Source organism: Chrysochloris asiatica, unplaced genomic scaffold (assembly GCF_000296735.1).
Source record: "Chrysochloris asiatica unplaced genomic scaffold, ChrAsi1.0 scaffold00042, whole genome shotgun sequence".
NCBI lineage: Eukaryota > Metazoa > Chordata > Mammalia > Afrosoricida > Chrysochloridae > Chrysochloris > Chrysochloris asiatica.
The window spans coordinates 16,661,065-16,668,768 of record NW_006408560.1 but is presented as its reverse complement, the minus strand read 5'-3'; the positions used below and the strand labels follow the sequence as shown (position 1 = coordinate 16,668,768).

The window sequence follows — 7,704 nt, the reverse complement described above, 5'->3', positions numbered from 1 at the left end:
GCTTCTGCCACAAATTCCCCCAGCTGTGAGCCTTCCAACCTTCTAAGTATTCCTTTATATGTGGTTCAGAGTTCTGGGACCATCCCCTGAACCTGCTTGGTCGGGTATTCTGTGTTGTTGTTGATGGAGCTCTCTGCTATACGTCCACCCGATCTGCCATCTTGTTTGTTCTGCCTGATTTCTTGACTGCTGCTGCCAAGAGTGTTGATGGTGGATCCAAGCAAAATAATGTCTTTGACAGCTTCAATCTTTTATCCATTTATCATGATATTATTTGTTGGTATTGTGGTAAAGGTTTTTGCTTTCTTTACATTGAGTAGTTAGATGCAAATAAAAATAAAAATGAGATATCTTCTCACCCCTGCATTAATAGCAAAGTTCAAAAAACAGAAAACAAGAAATGGTGGTAAGGGTATGGAGAGCCTGGAACCCTCCTCCACTGCTTGTAGGACTGTAAAATAGTGCAACTACTATGGAAAACATCATTGTGCTTTCTCATAGAGTTGGCAATAGAAATACCATATAACTGAGCCCTCTACTTGGTGTATATCCTCAAGAAATGAGAGCTGTGACATGAATAGATGTATGCACTCTCATGTTCATCATAACACTATTCACAATAGCAAAAAGAAATATTTCTCAAGCTGGTCCATTTTCAGGAATCAGGAATAAGGGTCCAGGAAGTTGAAGTTGTTAATTGTCCAAGGCAGAGATTGTTGACTGATATAGTGGCAGGAGCCCATTCATCTGGGGTATGTGTAAACAAGATAAATTAGGGGAGAGGGGAAAGGGGAACAAGTTTGAGAAGTAGAAACTTTTTAAAATAAGTCCAACCATCGAAAGGAAGATTGTTCACCCCATAGCACTCAATCAACAGGAACTGGGGGAAGGACGTTTGAGCTAAGAACACTTGTAAAACAGACATGTGGCAAGTCTGCCCATCTTGTCTTCTGCGTTTGGTGCCTGAATTTGCCAAATCAATTAATAAAGCCTCACTCATGCTAAATTGAGTACAGATTAAATTTCTTGAGCATTTGTCAGTAAGTATTTGTGATAACTCATCGGTTACCTCATAAGGCAGTCTGCCCCAGTTCTCCCTCCGGAGACCCATCTGGGTAAGGTCCTAGTCAGGGGTTTATACTGGCCATACTGACCCACCAGTTACCAAGAGGAACTGAGGCAGTATCCGGGTATCGACAACATTTCTCACAGATGGATACAGCCTAGATGCTCATCAACAGAGGAATGATTAAATAAACTTTGGTACATACACATGATGAAATACTATCAAACACTAAAGAATAACACTGAATCTGTGAAGCACCTCATAATATGGATGGACCTGGAAGACATTTTGCTGAGCAAAATTAGTCAATCACAAAAAGACAAATATTGTACAAAAAGACAAATATTGTATGAGATCACTACTGTAAAAAATCAAGAAAAGGTTTTAATGGTAGAAGAAATATTGTATGATGGTTACCAGGGATGGGAGCAAAGCAATTACTCACTGGCTAGAGGGTAGAGACATGTTTTAACTTGGGTGATGGAGAAGACAGTTCAAAGAATTTTTTTAAAGAGGAATTCTATAAATTCTTATCAAGTTCAAAAAAGAAGATGAGGTTATTTGCACTAAGGACTGAGATCTGATGGGTGAAAATCAAAATAATAAATGTTTGTGAGAAAGTTCCATTAGTTTTTTATTCTGTTTTTCTGTAAACTCTGAAGCACCCTCATATTCATATATCTGATCTCTGTTGTCTATCCATATTTCTTTTTTGTTGTAAGTGCTTCCCTCTGTTATTTTTCTTATGCTATAATGTCTCTGTTTCATCCTGTCTTCTGTATCACTAATATGGTTTCATGTTCTTCACATTTTTTAATTCTGCAAAAGGATTATTTTCTTAGCACCCTCATTTCCTACCCCTTTAATCATATTGTTGTTACATGTCATTAAGTCAATGTCAACTCATAGCAATTCTGTATAAGGTTTCCAAGCCTGTAAATCTTTGCTGGAGCAGATAGTCTCAGCTTTCTCCAGCAGATCAGCTGGTGGACTCAAACAGTCATCATTGTTGTTTGCAATCCAATGCTTAGCCGCTAGAACCACTGCACTCCCCATATTATCATATCTTATTCCATGTTTCATCTCTAGATTCATCTGGGGTTTTTTTTGCAAATGGTTGTTCTTTCCCTCACTTTTGAGGGCCAAATATTTGTGTAGATCTTGTGTTTTGTTTTGCTTTTCTATCTCTGACTTTGGTTTTTCTCTTTGTTTCTGCTATTTGCCTCAAAACAGTGTGATTGAACTGCTTTTGACTTTGCTTTCTGTTTGCAGGGCACTGTATAAAAGTTAACCTTTGTACATGACAGCTTAGAACTAGATATAATGGTTTGCAATCCTTGTCTAGTCTCAGGAAGGTAGGGAAAGAGCATAAGCTCTCTGTAAACTCCGTCTCTCAATTCTGTGAAAACAACACCAAGGGTCATCTGCACTGGAGGGGTAGGTCCTGTTCCTTGAGGGATGCCCTATCAATTCCATTCTCTCCCTCTCCATTCCCATTTAGAATATCCCACCTGGAAGTGTGACGTGCTTGAGGTTCAGAGATGGCTAAATGGACTGTCCTTTACCTCTCCTGCCCATTTGTACTATTGCCTTTCCTGTCTAGACCAGTGGCTCCAAGGATTTCTTTTAATGCATGCATGTCACACTCAAAGTTCCTGTTCTGTAGCTGTCAGGGGCTTGTCTGACTTTCAGACAGTAAGTACGGTAGCAAATACCCAATAGAGAACTGATTTGTTCTATAATTCCAATAAGAAATAAATAGATATGCATTTATTTTCAGACACACAAAAGAGTTTTACAGATCTAGTAAACTGCCTAAACTTGACAGCATTTAGGTTACAAACAAGACTATCTTGAACTAATGAACAGACTTAGTAATCAAAAGTTATACAAAAATAACATGTGCATAAGTATTTTGCATTAAAATTTTTTATATCAAATACAGAACCTTATGTGAAGTTACAACATTTGCCTTTTAATGTCAACATAAATGTTATAGTTTAAGCAAGATAAAACACCACATTACATTAAACATTTTTCCTTGACTATTATCTTACTCTTTTGTTTTATATACTTTTTTCAGTCTATATTATAAAAGCTACAAGCATATGAAATTGATACTTATTATAGAAGTTCCTGGTGGCTACTCATTTGACTACTAACTTAAATGTTGGCATTTTGAACTCAGCCAGAAACCAGAATAAAAACATGGTAATCTGCTTCTGAAAGGTCACAGCCATGAAAATCCTATGGAATATGGTTCTACTCTGCAGATATGGGCTCATTATAGATCAGGATGAAGTTAATGGCAAATGTGTGTATGTGTTGGAGTTTTCTTCATACATTGTTAAGCAACATTATAATAAAAATAAATGTACAACATTTTGTAATGGAAACCATTTCTCACCAACCAAAGCTTGTGATTCTTCAGCAGCACTGCAGAAGAAAGACCAATCTGCTTTCATAAAGGTCACAGCCAAGAAAATTCTATGAAGTTTTTCTCCTCTGCTACACACAGGGTCACCATAAGTTGAACTCAACCACAATAGTTGGGTATTTTTGTTTGTTTGTTTTTAACGAAATGTAAAACAAAAATCCTACAATGTCCCTGTATCTTCATGATTCAGGTGTCCCCCTTGAACTCTTGTCCGGATCTTCTCATAGACAGTCTGGACAACTGGGGTCTTCGAGGGGCTCCTTGCCCAGCCACTGCCCTTCTCGGTGGTGGCCTACAATTCAGGAAGGGTTTAGGGTGCTGTGGACACTTGAAGAATTAGGTGAAGGGTTAGTCAGACTACATCTCTGTACCAGCTTCCTGATCTCATCTAGGATGTCCTTACCCAGGGAAAGATTTCTTTCCTTGCCTCCTTCTTATTTTGTCTCTCCACTTCTCAGGCCTCCTTGGAGTCCTTCCTTTCCAGGAGCTTCTGCTCTCCCTTCCAGAATTATTGCCTATGAAGCTTCTCCTCCTTGATGTAACTAAGGTCCCAACTGCTGGTCTCCTCTACTGACTCTTCCAGGTTCTCCAGCCTATCACCTGGAGGTTTTCAGGTTCAGTCCCTGACTTTTCTACCAGCTACATTTATTCCCTTGAGGCCCACCCAGTCTTGTGGTTTGGAATACCATCCAATTCTGATTACTCCCTGTGGTGAAATAAATTCCTTTATGTGGTGACTGCAGCCTACAACGTAAATGAAGTGTCTGTGGTTTACCAAGAGGGGATTGGTTAATTTATGGACCCGTGTCTTGAAATTAACAAGAAGTTGTGCATATACATATCCAACTTCACAGAGGTTATTCTGACAGCAAGAAGGAAGCAAAAAAAAAAAAAAAAAGGAAAGAAAAGAGACAGGGACCTCCTAAAATAGTGTTACATTCAAAGGCTGTGACACTGAAGATGGAGACAGGCCCAGAAGGGGTCCTGCAAAAGAGTACATGGTAAAAGCCCCAGAAGTAGCCCAGTGACAGAACTAGCAATGACAGGCATTGAAGGGGTCCTCAGCAAAGTTCATGATGACAGATTGCAGGGCCAAAAAAGGAGCCTGTTCTGAAGATACTTCTTGAAAGAAAGACCAGCAGGAAAAATCCAAAATTAAAATGGCAGTATGATTGGCTACTACAAGAACAAGTAAGTTGTTTGCCGGGAGCCATCAAGGAAAGCAATCAAGTCCCTTCAGAACAAACCCCCTCCAAGACTGAAACTCCAAGGGAACACATGAGTAGGCATGTAAGCTTGCTGGTGATCATGTGGGTCTACTGGTGAGTGGAAGAGGAGAAAAGTCAGCAATGAAGATATAGGCTGAGTTTGACCACATGCCATAGACTCCTGTAGACCTGGAGATGAGACAGAGAAGAGGAAGGCTGGTTGGTCCAAAGTATAGTGAGACCTGGGGACTCCTGAGCCCATGGACAAGGACATAGCCATGGAGGGCTAGAGCTGAAAGTGAAGCATCCAGCTAATATGAAGTGAGGGGAGATGCACAAAAATGCCCAAACTTGTAGATAGTACACATTCAACGTAACTTTGATGACTTGATGATCAGAACTCGACTAGAGGAAGATAAAAAATTTTTGATAAAGGAAATAAGTGTAAATTGATACAATTTGATGAACTTGACCTATACTTATGGATGTTGCAACTCAAAATACCAACTGAAAAGGAATGAATCTTCACATCAAGTGTCAATCCTATCCCTTCTCTATACAGGGTTGATAGGGACAGGCAACTTAGACATTGGCTACCTTAAATGGAGACCTATAAAGGCATGAAGTGACTGGCTTACAAGTTTTGAAGAGGGAGCTTCGTTTTAGAGTTTGTGGAGGAAAGTAGAATCCCCACTAAATAGTTTTCATCTTGTCTAGACATGTCTGGTAAAAGGAGATGGGGATAAGAATCTTATTATTCAATAGTGAGTAATTTTTATCATGACTAATTGTAATTGTCAAAATTGTAAAGGTGGACATTGTGTAACGTAAAGGAGGAAGTAGTTAAACCTAAATTCCAACAACAGAGGACTCTAGCTCCATCAGGGGAAAAGAGCATGAGTGGAATGTGGGACCCTATCCAGAGAAGCAGGAACATCAATGATGGAGGCAGAGTTGATGACATGGAAAGATAGAGCAGCTGAGGACTCTAGACTCATGGAAAGAGAAAGGCTGTGTGCTGGCAGTCAGGAGGCAGGCTTGTAGAATGTGCCCGTAGGTTGTTTAAATGATTATATAGCCCTGAGTGTTTTTGTGTACATCCCCCAAAAAAATAAAAAGAAAGAAAACAGAGGGAATTAAATCAAATATTGTTGAGTGATGATACGTGGAGGGGACTGTTACCATTGCAAAGAACTGATTAGTATAAAACTGATGTTCTCCCATGTAAACTATCATTCAATTCACAATAAAAATTTTCAAAAAAAAAAAAAAGAGAATCCTGTTCTGAGGAGGCAGAGAGTAGGCCCACACAGCAGAGAGGAGGCATGCATAGCAGAGAGAAGAGTCTGCTTGTTTGCATAGCCAAGAGTTGCAGAGAGAGTGATGCTGCACTGAACTTGATTCTGATCCTGAGTTGTAGCATCTTGATCTTGATCTTGAGTAACACTCTGTTGTTTCCTTATTCCTGTTGTTTATTAACCGCTTAACTAAGTATGGTATGTGACTTCTGTGTGGACATTGCAATGGATTATTGAACCTAGTAGAGAAGTAGAGTGTGTAGAGGATGACTGGTGTTGGAATTGGTAAACTGTTTGGAAGTGGAAGCATGTCTGACCTCTACCTCATAGGAATCACTGTCAACTTTATCTTGATGGTTATTCTCCTCTCTGCTCATGAAGTTAGATAGGTTTTGATGCTACCTGTGCACTACCACGTCATGTTCCTCAATGTAAAGTTTCAGCCCAAACATCTCTCTAAACTCCTTAGGGGTTGACATTTACTGTGACTTCCATCTAGGAATCTCACTCTCTTCCTGCCTCCCAACAATAACAACACATTTCTCTTGTCTCCTCTTTTCCAGGTTCTTACCAATATTCTTGGTGAGGTTTTCCATGAATCCTTGACTCCCTATCCCTACCTTGTCCACTGGTGGCAGTGGAAATCTGATAAGATCATATATGGGGAGACTTACTGGAAATTGTCCTCACCATTGTAGACAAGGTTTCCATCCTTGTCTACACCTCCCAATCTGTAGTACCTGGGTACTCAGGTACAGATACTTCATTGCCCAAACAAAGACATCCAGGATCTGATGGTACCAGAGCAGCCTGGTTCCCCAGACCCTCAGACTCTTAGTACATGATTTGATCCCCTTAAACGTACCTCGCAGTCTCTCAGGAGATTGATTTCAGTGTAAGGAAGGTCATAGATGTCGATCCCACTGCAGTGCGGGTCAGCACTATTTTCTGTAGGTGGACCCTGGGGAGATGCTGCTGAGCCATACACCGCTGGCAGGAGATTAGACCCAGTTTGTACACACAGATGTACAATGAGAACATATAAGATTGAACTACACCCTCACAGACCCCGCATGAGAATAGCCAGTGCTCCCTAAGTTGTAAGTGCAGGTCTGACCCCAGTACCCTACTTCCACCGACCACTCCTCTTCTGTGGCCATTCACACACCTCCACCCTTAGCATTGCTCTACCTCAATCTTCTTCAGGGTTGATTAACAGGGAAGTTCAAGGCACCTTTTTCAGCTCCCTGACCTCCCCAGGCAGACGTCCCCTAAGGTCTCCTCTATCTACTCCTCCTCCCCCAACTCAGCACCCCCTCTAGTTTTCAGTCTTCCCTTCCCCTGGAGTGACCCAGCACCTGCCTCGCTCAGTCTTCATCTTTGTCCTCTTCCAGATCCATGCTCCAGCTCCCAGGATCACCACCAGATCCACCACAAGGCTGCCTATCCAAAGCCGTTTCCTCCAAAGGGAACCTGGGGTCAAAGCCTGATGTTAGATATGACCCTATCTGGCCTGGTGGGCAGGTATGCAGATGGAACTATCTTGGCTTAGGCCATTTCTAAAGCCAGTATCTTTGATGCAAACTTAATGCGTTTTCACTTCTCTAAGGAGCTCTGGTAGCGTAGTGGTTACGAATCGGGCTGCGAACCTTAAGGTCAGCGGTTCGAAACTACCAGCCGCTCCGCGGGAGAAAG

The 7,704-nt window shown here is 41.1% G+C and overlaps 1 pseudogene; it reads right to left on the bottom strand.

Annotated features, from left to right (window-relative positions):
• LOC102821266 overlaps positions 1-7,704 on the bottom strand; it is a 113,976-nt pseudogene that overhangs the window by 68,537 nt on the left and 37,735 nt on the right.